General features: G+C 45.7%; 1 protein-coding gene and 1 pseudogene across 1 annotated transcript in view; one reads left to right on the top strand and one right to left on the bottom strand.

Annotated features, from left to right (window-relative positions):
• LOC124035640 (anoctamin-5-like) overlaps positions 1-18465 on the bottom strand; it is a 37416-nt gene that overhangs the window by 14863 nt on the left and 4088 nt on the right. The gene's annotated exons all lie outside the window — the stretch shown is intronic.
• LOC124035644 lies at positions 2816-4634 on the top strand (annotated as a pseudogene).

An 18465-nucleotide genomic window follows, 5' to 3' on the forward strand; every position in this document is an offset into this window, starting at 1 on the left:
AAATCCCATATACACTCCATGAAATCCCATATACACTCCATGAAATCCCATATACACTCCACCCATATACACTCCATGAAATCCCATATACACTCCATGAAATCCCATATACACTCCATGAAATCCCATATACACTCCATGAAATCCCATATACACTCCATGAAATCCCATATACACTCCATGAAATCCCATATACACTACATGAAATCCCATATACACTACATGAAATCCCATATACACTACATGAAATCCCATATACACTACATGAAATCCCATATACACTACATGAAATCCCATATACACTACATGAAATCCCATATACACTCCATGAAATCCCATATACACTAAATCATGAAATCCCATATACACTACATGAAATCCCATATACACTCCATGAAATCCCATATACACTACATGAAATCCCATATACACTACATGAAATCCCATATACACTACATGAAATCCCATATACACTACATGAAATCCCATATACACTACATGAAATCCCATATACACTACATGAAATCCCATATACACTACATGAAATCCCATATACACTCCATGAAATCCCATATACACTCCATGAAATCCCATATACACTCCATGAAATCCCATATACACTCCATGAAATCCCATATACACTCCATGAAATCCCATATACACTACATGAAATCCCATATACACTCCATGAAATCCCATATACACTACATGAAATCCCATATACACTCCATGAAATCCCATATACACTACATGAAATCTCATATACACTACATGAAATCCCATATACACTCCATGAAATCCCATATACACTCCATGAAATCCCATATACACTCCATGAAATCCCATATACACTACATGAAATCCCATATACACTACATGAAATCCCATATACACTCCATGAAATCCCATATACACTCCATGAAATCCCATATACACTCCATGAAATCCCATATACACTACATGAAATCTCATATACACTACTAGGAATCCCATATACACTCCATGAAATCCCATATACACTACATGAAATCCCATATACACTACATGAAATCCCATAAACACTACATGAAATCCCATATACACTCCATGAAATCCCATATACACTACATGAAATCCCATATACACTACATGAAATCCCATATACACTACATGAAATCCCATATACACTCCATGAAATCCCATATACACTACATGAAATCCCATATACACTACATGAAATGCCTTATGGCTAACGAGACATGGTGTGATCAAAGAAACATACAGGAACTCAAATCCTTCTGTTCACCTGATTTAGAATTCCTCACAATCAAATGTCGACCGCATTATCTACCAAGAGAATTCTCTTCGATTATAATCACAGCCGTATATATTCCCCCCCCAAGCAGACACATCAATGGCTCTGAACAAACTTTATTTGACTCTTTGTAAACTGGAATCCATTTATCTGGAGGCTGCATTCATTGTAGCTGGGGATTTTAACAAAGCTAATCCGAAAACAAGACTCCCTAAATTTTATCAGCATATCGATTGCACAACCAGGGGTGGAACAACCTTGGATCATTGTTACTCTAACTTCCGCGACGCATATAAGGCCCTGCCCCGCCCTCCTTTCGGAAAAGCTGACCACGACTCCATTTTGTTGATCCCTGCCTACAGACAGAAACTAAAACAAGAAGCTCCCACGCTGAGGTCTGTCCAACGCTGGTCCAACCAAGCTGATTCCACACTCCAAGACTGCTTCCATCACGTGGTCTGGGATATGTTTCGTATTGCGTCAGATAACAACATTTACGAATACACTGATTCGGTGTGCGAGTTCATTAGAACGTGCATTGAAGATGTCGTTCCCGTAGCAACGATTAAAACATTCCCTAACCAGAAACCGTGGATTGATGGCAGCATTTGTGTGAAACTGAAAGCGCGAACCACTGCTTTTAATCAGGGCAAGGTGACTGGTAACATGACCGAATACAAACAGTGCAGCTATTCCCTCCGCAAGGCTATCAAACAAGCTAAGCGTCAGTATAGAGACAAAGTAGAATCTCAATTCAACAGCTCAGACACAAGAGGTATGTGGCAGGGTCTACAGTCAATCACGGACTACAAGAAGAAAACCAGCCCAGTCACGGACCAGGATGCCTTGCTCCCAGGCAGACTAAATAACTTTTTTGCCCGCTTTGAGGACAATACAGTGTGACTGACACGGCCTGCAACGAAAACATGCAGACTCTCCTTCACTGCAGCCCAGGTGAGTAAAACATTTAAACGTGTTAACCCTCGCAAGGCTGCAGGCCCAGACGGCATCCCCAGCCGTGCCCTCAGAGCATGCGCAGACCAGCTGGCCGGTGTGTTTACGGACATATTCAATCAATCCCTATACCAGTCTGCTGTTCCCACATGCTTCAAGAGGGCCACCATTGTTCCTGTTCCCAAGAAAGCTAAGGTAACTGAGCTAAACGACTACTGCCCCGTAGCACTCACTTCCGTCATCATGAAGTGCTTTGACTAGTCAAGGACTATATCACCTCCACCCTACCTGACACCCTAGAACACATATGTCAGAGTCAAGGCCCGCGGGCCACATCCGGCCCGCGAGAAGGTTTTTTACGGCCCCTGGGATGATCTTGATTTATTATTAGAACCGGCCCGCAGACCGCAGCAAGCCGGCAGCCCGCAGATCTTTTACACGCACCAATACTACATTTCCCACAATGCAACGGTGACGCACCGAGCAGTAGGCTGCTTCATTTCAATATTTATTGGCACAGCAGTTGTCAGCATCACAGTAAAATTAACTTTCAGATACCCATCAAAAATGGCAAAACGGAAGGTGGACACTGAGAACCGGGGGTTTCAAACAAGGTGGGAGTCGGAGTATTTGTTCACGGAGGTAGCTGGAAAACCTGTGTGTCTTCTGTGTGGAGAAAGTGTGGCGGTACTGAAAGAGTATAATCTGAGACGACATTATGAAACGAAACACGCGGACAAAAACAAGAATATGGACATGGAACAAAGGCTACAAAAGGCAGAGGAATTAAAACGAGGCCTCAAATCTCGACAGGCTCTGTTCAAAAAAGCCAAATCACAAGGCCAGGCTGCTGTCAAGGCCAGTTTTATTTTGGCAGAAGAGATCGCTAAATCAGCCCGGCCATTTACGGAGGGGATTTCATCAAAAACTGCATGATTAAAGTTTGTGACGAAGTTTGCCCAGAAAAAAGGCAACTCTTTTTAAATGTGAGTCTGAGCAGAAACACCATTGCCGAGAGAGTAGACCAGTTGTCCATCAATCTAAAAGAGCAGCTTGTGAAAAAGGGAAAAGATTTCATTGCATATTCCTTGGCTGTGGATGAGAGCACCGACATTTCTGACATTGCCCAGTTGTCAATTTTCATCCGCGGAGTGGACTCCAGCCTAAGCGTGACAGAGGAGTTTTTGGCTTTACGTCCTATGCATGGCACAACTACGGGGCATGATTTGTATGAAGAGGTGTCAAGATGTGTAAATGAGATGGAGCTGCCTTGGGAAAAACTCGTGGGTTTGACAACCGACGGAGCACCTGCGATGTGTGGACACAGGAGCGGACTGGTGGCAAAGATACGGGAAAAGATGCAAGAGGAAAACGCGACAGGTGAGCTGACAGCTTATCATTGTATCATACACCAGGAAGCGTTGTGCGGTAAAGCCTTGAAAATGGAGCATGTAATGAGCATCATCACGCGCACAGTTAACTTTATCAGAGCCAAAGGTTTGAATCACCGCCAGTTCAAGGCATTTCTGACGGAGTTAGAAACGGAGCATGGTGATTTGCCTTATCACACAGAGGTGCGATGGCTAAGCCAGGGAAAGGTGCTTCAAAGATGTTTCGAGCTTCGTGAGGAGATTTGTCTGTTCTTGGACAGCAAAGGGAAAGACACAACACAACTCCGAGACGAAATGTTTCTGTGTGAAATGGCTTTTCTGTGTGACATTACGAGTCATCTGAATGCAATGAACTTGCAGCTGCAGGGTCGGGATCGTGTCATCTCTGATATGTACAGTACAGTGAAGGCATTTAAAACCAAACTGACTCTGTGGGAGACGCAGATGCGGAAAGAAAATTTGAGCCACTTTCCCAGCTGCCAGACCATGAAAGAGAAGCTCTCTACCAGTGCGTTCCCGAGCGCACAGTTGGCTGATAAAATAGGTATGCTTGCCGCTGACTTTCGACGCCGATTTGCTGACTTTGAAGCACAAAAAAGCAGGTTGGAACTGCTCGGTAACCCATTTGCTGTTGACGTGGAAAGCTCACCACCAAACCTCCAAATGGAGTTGATTGACCTCCAATGCAATGATGCACTGAGGGCAAAATATGCGGCAGTGGGTGCTGCGGAGTTCGCCCGTTTCCTCCCGACACAATGCCCCAGCTGCGCATCCAGGCTGCTCAAACGTTGTCTATGTTTGGCAGCACATACCTGTGTGAACAACTGTTTTCTTTGATGAACTTGAACAAAACATCACACAGAAGTCGACTTACTGCTGAACACCTCCACTCAATTCTGAGGATTTCCTCAGCTCAGAGCCTTACCCCGAACATTGATGAACTTGTGGAAAAGATGGGACACCACCAAGTATCACCCTCAACCTCAAACAAGTGAACATTACTGTGCAATCACATATTTAGAGTTTTTACTCAGTTCAAGTTTAAAAGTTCAAGTTTAATATTTGTTTTCACTGCATGTTACTTCTCCTTAAACAAAGTGTTGTTTTTGATTAATAGATTTTTGCACTTTATTTTATTGTATTTCAATCCAATTATATTTTTAAAATATTTCAGTTGAGTGGATGATAGAAAATTGCTATTATTGTTTTTTTCTTTGAAGTAAATTTAGCCCACTTTTGCTAAAATAGAAAATATAGGCTACTGATGGTGCCTTGAATACCGGTTTCTTTCATTTAATGTTCATGTTATGGGGATTTTTATATAAAGGAAATTTGTCTTTTGTGTCTGTTGTAAATTAAAGATTACTGACAGAGCCATAAGAAAATATTGCTTTATTTATCTGATCATATTGGAATATATTTGTTAGGTTTTCAGTAGGTTCAATTAGGTTCACTAGACTATATGCGTCATTTAAAAAATTTTCAATGAACATTCGAACAGTCCGGCCCTCGGCTTGTAGCTAAATTTTTTATTTGGCCCTCAGTCCATTTGACTTTGACACCCCTGCCCTAGACCCACTCCAATTTGCTTACCGCCCAAATAGGTCCACAGACGATGCAATCTCAACCACACTGCACACTGCCCTAACCCATCTGGACAAGAGGAATACCTATGTGAGAATGCTGTTCATCGACTACAGCTCGGCATTCAACACCATAGTACCCTCCAAGCTCGTTATCAAGCTCGAGACCCTGGGTCTCGACCCCGCCCTGTGCAACTGGGTACTGGACTTCCTGACGGGCCGCCCCCCAGGTGGTGAGGGTAGGCAACAACATCTCCAACCCGCTGATCCTCAACACTGGGGCCCCACAAGGGTGCGTTCTGAGCCCTCTCCTGTACTCCCTGTTCACCCACGACTGTGTGGCCACGCACGCCTCCAACTCAATCATCAAGTTTGCGGACGACACAACAGTGGTAGGCTTGATTACCAACAACGACGAGACGGCCTACAGGGAGGAGGTGAGGGCCCTCGGAGTGTGGTGTCAGGAAAATAACCTCACACTCAACGTCAACAAAACTAAGGAGATGATTGTGGACTTCAGGAAACAGCAGAGGGAACACCCCCCTATCCACATCGATGGAACAGTAGTGGAGAGGGTAGTAAGTTTTAAGTTCCTCGGCATATACATCACAGACAAACTGAATTGGTCCACTCACACAGACAGCATCGTGAAGAAGGCGCAGCAGCGCCTCTTCAACCTCAGGAGGCTGAAGAAATTCGGCTTGTCACGAAAAGCACTCACAAACTTCTACAGATGCACAATCGAGAGCATCCTGGCGGGCTGTATCACCACCTGGTACAGCAACTGCTCCGCCCACAACCGTAAGGCTCTCCAGAGGGTAGTGAGGTCTGCACAACGCATCACCGGGGGCAAACTACCTGCCCTCCAGGACACCTACACCACCAGATGTTACAGGAAGGCCATAAAGATCATCAAGGACAACAACCACCCGAGCCACTGCCTGTTCACCCCGCTATCATCCAGAAGGCGAGGTCAGTACAGGTGCATCAAAGCTGGGACCGAGAGACTGAAAAACAGCTTCTCAAGGCCATTAGACTGTTAAACAGCCACCACTAACATTGAGTGGCTGCTGCCAACACACTGACACCGACTCAACTCCAGCCGCTTTAATAATGGGAATTGATGGGAAATGATGTAAAATATATCACTAGCCACTTTAAACAATGCTACCTAATATAATGTTACATACCCTACATTATTCATCTCATATGCATACGTATATACTGTACTCTATATCATCTACTGCATCCTTATGTAATACACAGGTGCATCAGATACTTCAAATGCAGAGTACAACATGTTACTTCCGGCGCCGACTGAGATGGCCGCCTCGCTTCGCGTTCCTAGGAAACTATGCAGTTTTTTGTTTTTTTACGTGTTATTTCTTACATTAGTACCCCAGGTCATCTTAGGTTTCATTACATACAGTCGAGAAGAACTACTGAATATAAGATCAGCGTCAACTCACCATCAGTACGACCAAGAATATGTTTTCCGCGACGCGGATCCCGTGTTCTGCCTTACAAACAGGACAACGGAATGGATCGCATGCAGCGACCCAAGGAAACGACTCCGAAAAAGAGGGAAACGCGGCGGTGTTCTGGTCAGACTCCGAAAAAGGGCACATCGCGCACCACTTCCCAGTATTCTTCTTGCCAATGTCCAGTCTCTCGACAACAAGGTTGATGAAATCCGAGCAAGGGTGGCATTCCAGAGGGACATCAGAGACTGCAACGTTCTTTGCTTTACGGAGACATGGCTTACTGGGAAAACGCTATCCAGGGCGGTGCAGCCAACGGGTTTCTCCACGCATCGCGCCGACAGAAACAAACATCTCTCTGGTAAGAAGAGTGGCGGGGGCGTATGCCTCATGACTAACGGGACATGGTGTGATGAAGGAAACATACAGGAACTCAAATCCTTCTGTTCACCTGATTTAGAATTCCTCACAATCAAATGTAGACCGCATTATCTTCCAAGAGAATTCTCTTCAATTATAATCAAAGCCGTATATATCCCCCCCCCAAGCAGACACATCGATGGCTCTGAACGAACTTTATTTAACTCTTTGCAAACTGGAAAACATTTATCCGGAGGCTGCATTCATTGTAGCTGGGGATTTTAACAAAGCCAATCTGAAAACAAGACTCCCTAAATTTTATCAGCATATCGATTGCGCAACCAGGGGTGGTAAAACCTTGGATCATTGTTACTCTAACTTCTGCACGCATATAAGGCCCTGCCCCGCCCCCTTTCGGGAAAGCTGACCACGACTCCATTTTGCTGATCCCTGCCTACAGGCAGAAATTAAAACAAGAAGCTCCCACGCTGAGGTCTGTCCAACGCTGGTCAGACCAAGCTGACTCTACACTCCAAGACTGCTTCCATCACGTGGACTGGGACATGTTTCGTATTGCGTCAGATGGGAATATTGACGAATACGCTGATTCGGTGTGCGAGTTCATTAGAACGTGCGTCGAAGATGTCGTTCCCATAGCAACGATAAAAACATTCCCTAACCAGAAACCGTGGATTGATGGCAGCATTCGCGTGAAACTGAAAGCGCGAACCACTGCTTTTAATCAGGGCAAGGTGTCTGGCAACATGACTGAATACAAACAGTGCAGCTATTCCCTCCGTAAGGCTATCAAACAAGCTAAGCGTCAGTACAGAGACAAAGTGGAATCTCAATTCAATGGCTCAGACACAAGAGGCATGTGGCAGGGTCTACAGTCAATCACGGACTACAAGATGAAATCCAGCCCAGTCACGGACCAGGATGTCTTGCTCCCAGGCAGACTAAATAACTTTTGCCCGCTTTGAGGACAATACAGTGCCACTGACACGGCCTGCAACGGAAACATGCGGTCTCTCCTTCACTGCAGCCGAGGTGAGTAAGACATTTAAACGTGTTAACCCTCGCAAGGCTGCAGGCCCAGACGGCATCCCCAGCCGCGCCCTCAGAGCATGCGCAGACCAGCTGGCCGGTGTGTTTACGGACATATTCATTCAATCCCTATACCAGTCTGCTGTTCCCACATGCTTCAAGAGGGCCACCATTGTTCCTGTTCCCAAGAAAGCTAAGGTAACTGAGCTAAACGACTACCGCCCCGTAGCACTCACTTCCGTCATCATGAAGTGCTTTGAGAGACTAGTCAAGGACCATATCACCTCCACCCTACCTGACACCCTAGACCCACTCCAATTTGCTTACCGCCCAAATAGGTCCACAGACGATGCAATCTCAACCACACTGCACACTGCCCTAACCCACCTGGACAAGAGGAATACCTATGTGAGAATGCTGTTCATCGACTACAGCTCGGCATTCAACACCATAGTACCCTCCAAGCTCGTCATCAAGCTCGAGACCCTGGGTCTCGACCCCGCCCTGTGCAACTGGGTACTGGACTTCCTGACGGGCCGCCCCCAGGTGGTGAGGGTAGGCAACAACATCTCCTCCCCGCTGATCCTCAACACGGGGGCCCCACAAGGGTGCGTTCTGAGCCCTCTCCTGTACTCCCTGTTCACCCACGACTGCGTGGCCACGCACGCCTCCAACTCAATCATCAAGTTTGCGGACGACACAACAGTGGTAGGCTTGATTACCAACAACGACGAGACGGCCTACAGGGAGGAGGTGAGGGCCCTCGGAGTGTGGTGTCAGGAAAATAACCTCACACTCAACGTCAACAAAACTAAGGAGATGATTGTGGACTTCAGGAAACAGCAGAGGGAACACCCCCTATCCACATCGATGGAACAGTAGTGGAGAGGGTAGCTAGTTTTAAGTTCCTCGGCATACACATCACAGACAAACTGAATTGGTCCACTCACACTGACAGCGTCGTGAAGAAGGCGCAGCAGCGCCTATTCAACCTCAGGAGGCTGAAGAAATTCGGCTTGTCACCAAAAGCACTCACAAACTTCTACAGATGCACAATCGAGAGCATCCTGGCGGGCTGTATCACCGCCTGGTACGGCAACTGCTCCGCCCTCAACCGTAAGGCTCTCCAGAGGGTAGTGAGGACTGCACAACGCATCACCGGGGGCAAACTACCTGCCCTCCAGGACACCTACACCACCCGTTGTTACAGGAAGGCCATAAAGATCATCAAGGACATCAACCACCCGAACCACTGCCTGTTCACCCCGCTATCATCCAGAAGGCGAGGTCAGTACAGGTGCATCAAAGCTGGGACCGAGAGACTGAAAAACAGCTTCTATCTCAAGACCATCAGACTGTTAAACAGCCACCACTAACACTGAGTGGCTGCTGCCAACACACTGTCATTGACACTGACCCAACTCCAGCCATTTTAATAATGGGAATTGATGGGAAATGATGTAAATATATCACTAGCCACTTTAAACAATGCTACCTTATATAATGTTACTTACCCTACATTATTAATCTCATATGCATATGTATATACTGTACTCTACATCATCGACTGCATCCTTATGTAACACATGTATCACTAGCCACTTTAACTATGCCACTTTGTTTACTTTGTCTACACACTCATCTCATATGTATATACTGTACTCGATACCATCTACTGTATGCTGCTCTGTACCATCACTCATTCATATATCCTTATGTACATGTTCCTTATCCCCTTACACTGTGTATAAGACAGTAGTTTTGGAATTGTTAGTTAGATTACTTGTTGGTTATCACTGCATTGTCGGAACTAGAAGCACAAGCATTTCGCTACACTCGCATTAACATCTGCTAACCATGTGTATGTGACAAATAAATAAAATTTGATTTGATTTGATTTGATTTTTATACGTATCACTAGCCACTTTAACTATGCCACTTTGTTTACATACTCATCTCATATGTATATACTGTACTCGATACCATCTACTGTATCTTGCCTATGCTGCTCTGTACCATCACTCATTCATATATCTTTATGTACATACACTACATGAAATCCCATGAGCCATTCCTCTGTTTCCATCCACATTCCTTCTCTATAGATTTGCCAACGATTTTGCAGATGACAAAGTCGGTCTCCCTCCTATTACACAATAGTTCTATATTGAGAGCAGGGATTGCTGATGTGAAGAAAACAGCATTAGTCTGTGTTGTGGTCAGATGTCAGAACACCCCAACACAACACTGCGTTGACATGGACTGCCCTCAGGGCAACAGCATGGTGAAATAGACATGAAGACACTCATTCTCCCAAGAGCTCTCAGACATAAAACCAGGGGAAAGAACTAAACACATATACCTATAAAGACCCACTATCATAAAATCACACTTTCCATCTGGAGACACACAAACAGAAACACACAGCATTCCAGCAGCAGAGCAGAGCACTCCCCCAGCCTGGCAGACCCTGCTAGAGGAAATGTGCTCATGTTGCAGCACTGCCTGCCTCCTGGTTATTTCTGAATGCTGGGAAACAAGCACTTCCCGTGGGGGAGGTTAGGCCTCTACATGCACGGAGGGATGGGGGAGGGGGCAGCAGCCCAGTCAGAGGCCCTGTAGTTCCCTCAGACATAACACAATCTAGCTTACCACAGGAAGGACTTGTTCTGCCCTGAGCCTTTCTCCCATTGGATGAGGGGGATATTTTTTAAGAACCAGAATTTTACTGAGTGCCTTGCAAGCCAATGAGAGACTTGAGGGAGCAGCTCTGTACAGCTGAGAGGTAAATTATAGAGACAACTCATGAGGAAGGAATGATGTTGAGACTGCCAGCCAGCCAGATGAGTCTGAGCACAAGCCTCCCTAACCCCTATGAAGGTCACAGAAGTTGTGCCAAGCTGTGATGATTGTACTGCTAACAGTCCCGAGCTGAGCAAACACGGAGAGAGAGGGAGTGTGTTACCAAAGACAGACAAGGCCACTTTTATTAGACATTTACAGATAGCAGCACATCCACACACACATGCAGAAACACACAGTATAGTATACGTATAGTATACATACGTTCACATACACCTCAGCACCCAAGCAACACACATTTTTCAATGTTTTCAAAAATGAATACTATGGGGAACACATATTCTCAAATAAAACTACCACAGTATGGTTTAACACATAAATACACACACAAAGGTATGTGGACACCCCTTCACATGAGTGGATTCGGCTATTTCAGCTACACCCGTTGTATGAAGTGTATAAAAATCGAGCACACAGCCATACAATCTCCAAAGACAAATTTTGGTAGTAGAATGGCCTTACTGAAGAGCTCAGTGACTTTCAACGTGGCACTATAATAGGAGGCCACCTTTTACAATTTCTGCTCTGCAAGAGCTGCCCCTGTCAACTGTAAGTTCTGTGAAGTCGAAACATCTAGGAGCAACAACGGCATAGCCGCAAAGTGGTAGGCCACACAAGCTCACAGAACGGGACCATTGTGTGCTGAAGTCTGTCCTCGGTTGCAACACTCCCTACTGAGTTCCAAACTGCCTCTGGAAGCAACGTCAGCACAATAACTGTTTGTCAGAAGCTTCATAAAATGGGTTTCCATGGCAGAGCAGTTACACACAAGCCTAAAATCACCATGTGTAATGCCAAGCGTCGGCTGGAGTGATGTAAAGCCTGCCGCCATTGGACTCTGGAGCAGTGGAAACACGAATCATGCTTCACCACCTGGCAGTCCGATGGATGAATCTGGGTTTGGCGGATGCCAGAAGAACGCTACCTGCCTCAATGCATAGTGTTAACTGTAAAGTTTGGTGGAGGAGGCATAATGGTCTGTGGCTGTGTTTCATGGTTCAGGCTAGTCCCCTTAGATCCAGTGAAGGGAAATCTTAACGCTACAGCATACAATGACATTCTAGACGATACTGTGCTTCCAACTTTGTGGCAGTAGTTTGGGAAAGGCCCTTTCCTGTTTCAGCATGACAATGCCCCCGTACACAAAGCAAGGTCCATACAGAAGATTGTTGAGATCGGTGTGGAAGAACGTGACTGGCCTGCACAGAGCCTTGACCTCAACCCCATCGAACACCTTTGGGATGAATTGGAACGCCGACTGCGAGCCAGGCCTAATCGCCCAACATCAGTCCCCGACCTCACTAATGCTCTTGTGGCTGAATGGAAGAAAGTCCCCGCAGCAATGTTCCAACATCTAGTGGAAAGCCTTTCCAGAAGACTGGAGGCTGTTATAGCACCAAAGGGGGGACGCACTCCATATTAATGCCCATGATTTTGGAGTGAGATGTTTGATGAGCACATACTTTTGGTCATTTAGTGTACCACCTCTTGGAACTAGACCCACATTCAGATAGTAGGAGATCCACTAGTGAAGATGAACATCTAAATAACACCCACTGTCTGCAGAACACCAACTTACTGTAAACACGTCTGTAGTCTCCAGCACACGCTAAATTAAACTGACATTGATAACCCCATTGATGAAGTCCTAGAGAACATCTCATCCTACGGTAGCTGACCTACCAGTACCTTCAGTGGGTAGTCTGGAGTGATGAATAACTCACATTCATTTAAACAATAAAGTCCGAGGGGGTGTGGTATATGGCCAATATATGACGGCTAAAGGCTGTTGATATGCACAAGGTAATGCAGAGTGCCTGGATACAGCCCCTAGCTGGCCATATATTGGCCATATACCACAAACCCCCCGAGGTGTCTTATTGCTATTATATAAACAGGTTACCAACATAGTTAGCCTTAGCTCTTTATAAAGGGAGAGATCTGGCAGGTTTCTGTTCATGTTTCCCTTTCTGAAATATAAAATAATCCACAGAGAGATGCATATACGTAGATTAAATTATCCCAACAAAATCACACAAAACAATATATTTTAAATGTCAAATATGGTGTAGGTAAATTCAATTAATGTAGCGTATTGGATTTGAAATGTAATTTCCTTGCTTCCTGTACTAAATCAAATGGAGCGATCCACTGGTAAACCCAGGGCCTTGGCACTCACTCACACAGGACCAAAGGACTCACACTGGCTCTGCAGCCACTGGCATGAAGGGAGGGAGGCTGAGCAGAGTACAAGAACAGTACAAGCCTCAGAGTAACCAACAGCAGTACATACAGACACAGCCACTGACTATGAGGTGAGGTTTGGAGAGGAAATGATGAAAGGATGGATGGACAGACAGGCGTAACATTAAGCCTTTCATCTGCCAGTACCTGTTAATATGATCATCCTGAATGCTGTCAGCATAGCAGGTCCATCTTCTTCAGAGGAGAGACACGGGACAAAGGGGTTAGTCTGCTTAACAATATGCTGCTGGACATTGATAGATGGATTTATGATATCACAAATACACAAATTCTGAATTATAATATCTAGAGAAGCAGAAAAACAATCTGTTTTTGCACCCACCACTGACACAGACATACTAGCCTCAAAGAAACAGGCCAGCTGTTAAATATGTTTGATATATTCTCTGTTTGGATCAATCACAGCAAGTGGCAGTGTGAGGACAGGAATACATTATTCAAGTTTTATTTGTGCCATAAAGAAGCTGTCACTTTGATGCTGGTGAGGATCTAACAGCACCTGCGTCACCTGCTCCCACCGGTAGCACCTATCTACTTTCCAGTGATAAAGATAAACCTTTAGACAGCCTGGTAAATTATGTATTTCATCAGATCAAGCCAATCTGGTTAGTGATTTAAATGGTAATACGAGGCCTGAGCTTTAGGCTACTTTCCTCTAATGAACCTTCTCCTCTTCTGTTTCAGATACTTGACATCCCCTGTTATTCATGTTTCAAGTTTTATTAGTCGTTTGTACAGGATACACATGGCATACAACGTCCAACAAAATGTTTACTTGCAGGTTCCTTCTCGACAATGCAACAGCAATAAGAAATAAGAAAAGATAAGAATATGAACATAAAGTAAATGGCTCAGTTGTCACACCTTGACCTTAGAGAGCCTGTTTATTTCTCTATTTGGTTAGGTCTGGGTGTGATTTGGGTGGGCATTCTAGTTTTCTATTTCTTTGTTGGCCGGGTATGGTTCCCAATCAGAGGCAGCTGTCTATCGTTGTCTCTGATTTGGGAATCATACTTAGGCAGCCTGTTTTCCACCCTAGTTTGTGGGATCTTGTTTTTGCACAGTTATTAGGTAGCCTGCAGAACATTGCGTTTGTGTATTCTTTTGTTGGTGTTCATCTTAATAAAGAAAGATGTACGCTTACCACGCTGTGCCTTGGTCTCCTTCTAACGACGGACGTAACAGACGATCCCACCACCAAGTGACCAAGCAGCGTGCCCAGGAGTGGAGGACATCTTGGACCTGGGAGGAGGTAATGGCAGGGGACAAGACCCTGTCATGGAAGCAGGCGGAGGCAGCGAGAGAGGAACGGCGACGAGACCAGGAATATAGGACTCGACGCAAGCACGAGAGGCAGCCCCCCAATTTTTGGGGGGCGGGGGCACACGGAGTGGTCGGGGGAGCCGAGGGGTGAACCAGAGCCAGTCAGGGAGTCGAGTGAGGAGCTCGACACAAGATTCCGGAAAGAGGTGCTGGCGTCGAGAGTGCTGCAGAGCGGGCGTGCTGAGGAGCGTGACACCAGTCTGGTGTCATGTGCACCGGTTTCACGCATCTGGCCTTCGGTGCGCCTCCCCAGTCCGGTGCCTCCTGTGTCTCCTCCTCGCACTCACCCTGGGGTGTGTGTCACTGTTCAAGCACCATGTTATGTGGTTCTACGCACCGTGTCTCCACACTTGCCGGGCTAAAATAAGCATGCAGCCAGGACGGGTTGTTGCAGCTCTACGCTGCCCACTCGGACCCTCCCTCATAGAGTCAGGTTTTGTGGCCGGAGTCCGCACCTTTGGGGGGGTACTGTGTGTGTGAGTGAGTGAGTGCGTGTGTGCTAAGGTGAGGAGAGTCAGTGCAGGTGGTCAGTCCAGTTCAGGTGTTTAGAAGTCTGATGGCTTTTAGATAGAAACCGTCTCTAAGTCTGTTGGTATCAGACCTCATGCTACGATACAGTCTGCCCAATGGTAATGAAGTGAACAGCTGATGGCTGGGGTGTGTGAAGTGCTTGATGATGCTGTGTGTGTGAGTGAGTGCATGTGTGCTAAGGTGAGGAGAGTCAGTGCAGGTGGTCAGTCCAGTTCAGGTGTTCAGAAGTCTGATGGCTTTTAGATACCAACAGGCTTAGAGACGGTTTCTATCAGACCTCATGCTACGATACAGTCTGCCCAATGGTAATGACGTGAACAGCTGATGGCTGGGGTGTGTGAAGTGCTTGATGACGCTGCAGGCCTTCCTCAGGTACCATTTTGAGTAGATGTCCTGGAAGGGTGACAGCCCGGTTCCAGTGATGTGCTGGGCTGTCTTCACCACCCTCTGAAGGGGCTTGCGGTCTGGCCTGAGAAAATCCCGACCGTACCAGGCCATAATGCAAATAGTCAGAATAGTCAGGACGCTCTCGATGGTGCTCTCAAATTGCTTCAGCCGCCTTAGGAAGTAGAGACGCTGTTGCACCCTCTTGACAAGAGTGGTGGTGTTGTTGGTCCATGACAAGTCCTCTGTGATGTGGATGCTGAGGAATATAAAACTAGTGACTCTCTCTACTGCAGTCCTGTTGATGTGGATCGGGGAATGTTCCCTCCTCTGCTTCCTGAAGTCAAGAATCAACTCTTTTGTTTTGCTGATGTTGACAGAGAGGTTGCTGTCCTGGCACCACTATGTCAGTTCACTGACTTCCTCCCTATAGGCAGACTCATCATTGAAGGTTATCAGGCCTACAACCGTGGTGTTGTCAGCAACTTGATGTTGGAGTTGGTGTCGTGCAAAGCCACACAGCCGTTGTTGAACAGGAATTACAGCAGAGGGCCGAGGACACCCCTGGGGGCCCCCATGTTAAGAGTCAGTGCGGATTAGGTGTTGTTGCCTATCCCCAAAACCTGTGGTCTGCCCATCAGGAGGTCCAGGATCCAGTAGCAGAGGTTGGTGTCCAGACCCAGGGCTCTGAGCATCATTATCATATTACAGTTGGCTCTACCAGAGAAAGCTTATTGATGAAGGAGAAATTGTTCTCTGATGAACTAAAAAAGTGTTTCAGTCTCATCTCATGTTAGGCTAGGGATTCTCACTGTTTATAATAGATAGAAGGACAGTTTATAATAGATAAAATGGCAGTTTATAATAGGCATTGTGATGCTGCACAGTGATGCTGTACCCTGTTGCTAGCTATTTAATTAGATGTATCTCTAGACTAGAGGTTAAAGCATTCCAATATGTCTGTATATACTGTAAGTCAATAAGTACTAAATGGAAATCAGTGGCCCATTATGTGTCATTCATCCCCCACATAACTAGAGCTGATTAGTTTATCAGGGAAACACTGTCGGCCACATACATTCACAACATTCTCATTCACTCCTGACCAACATGGTAAGATAACCGGCCATATGTCTTATGGCCCTACAGACAGCAGATGGATCATCTAGAAGGCCAGCATGTGAGGCTTGTGCAACATACATCCTATTGTTGAAAGATGTTAGTGTTTTAGGAAACACAATGAATACACAACAATGTCACTATGTTGCTACCATGGCCTGATGTGACCTATTATGTCTAAACTATTATCATCCTTGTAGCTCCAACTAAAAATAGCACCATGATATATCAGATTGGCTTCTTTTAACTGACTCAAAAATACATGACTCCTGGCTCCAATAGCCTTACTATTGACATCATCCCCAAGTTCATTTTCTCAGGGGAAAGACAACATACAGGATACCTCACTGAAATTACAATGGTTTCCTTACCCTGTAGGAAGAGAGACCAATCCATGCTTTGCTTTTGTTTACCTTACTGAAGTCACCAAATGCTAACTTCAGGATTTTAAGTACATTTTATTTAGCATGTTTTAAATGAAGCAGCATAGGGTCTATGTTTAGGGGGAGGACATACTCCCAGTGCTAAAGGTAGAAACCCACTGGGTGCAGACGTCATTTCAACATCTAGTTTTGATTTACATTTGGTTGAGTTGTCAATGAACATTAATTCAACAGTGAAATCAACATTGGATTTAGGTTGTAAATTCAATGAAAAAAATATTAAATTCCCTTTTGTTGATGACTTAAAAAATCCAATCAGTTTTTTTAAAGCTAATTTTTTGTTGTTGAATTTTTACCCGTTTTTCTTGGTATCCAATTGTTGTAGTAGCTACTATCTTGTCTCATCGCTACAACTCCCGTACGGGCTCGGGAGAGATGAAGGTTGAAAGTTATGCGTCCTCCGATACACAACCCAACCAAGCCGCACTGCTTCTTAACACAGCGCGCATCCAACCCGGAAGCCAGCCGCACCAATGTGTCGGAGGAAACACCGTGCACCTGGCCACCTTGGTTAGCGCGCACCGCGCCCGGCCCGCCACAGGGGTCGCTGGTGCACGATGAGACAAGGACACACCTACCGACCAAGCCCTCCCTAACCCGGACGACGCTAGGCCAATTGTGCGTCGCCCCACGGACCTCCCGGTCGCGGCCGGTCACGACATAGCCTGGCTGCGAACCCAGGGACTCTGATGGCACAGCTGGCGCTGCAGTACAGCGCCCTTAACCACTGCGCCACCCGGGAGGCAGTTCTCCACGTTGATTCAGCGTCACCACATTACATTTTTTTGTTGAAATGATGTGGAATCAATGTTAATTCAACCAGTTTTTGCCCAGTTGGAAAGCTGTTTTGTATCCCTATTCTCACATCGTCTGTTGATGACTTTATGCACATGGAACAAACAAAATCTCCTTTCTTATCTCCAGGATACAATAGGCCTTGTCCCAGACGGGACAAAGTTAGATCAGTAGAGTGGACCAATACCCCGGTGCCCCTCCCAGCGAGGGATCGTGGGCAGAGCAGATAGCAGAATTCATACTTTATCTTCTCTAACACAGACATGAAATGTCATCCTTCTAACACTATACTGTTTGAATGAGGCATTCTTGCATAAGGAGGAAAGGTAGAAATGTTAGAATATTACAGATTTTATCCTTCCCCTAATTTTCCTCATCTCCCCCCTGTTTGGCCTTGCTGCTTACTGCATAATCGCCAGTGAGGATATGGCAGAGTACATGAAAACAAACTGGTGTTCTTTGTTCTTCGTAGCTTGTTGCCTGTTAGCCTAATCAGATGTGATGCCCAGGTTAACCCAGAGATAGAACATGAAATGCTTTGGCACAGAGCTTCCGAAACCCACAAAGCAACACAATCAAAGCCCACTGTGATCAAGTGCATCGATCAATGTTACTCAAGATGTATATATTAAT

The sequence above is a fragment of the Oncorhynchus gorbuscha genome, linkage group LG05, assembly GCF_021184085.1.
Source record: "Oncorhynchus gorbuscha isolate QuinsamMale2020 ecotype Even-year linkage group LG05, OgorEven_v1.0, whole genome shotgun sequence".
Classification (NCBI taxonomy): domain Eukaryota; kingdom Metazoa; phylum Chordata; class Actinopteri; order Salmoniformes; family Salmonidae; genus Oncorhynchus; species Oncorhynchus gorbuscha.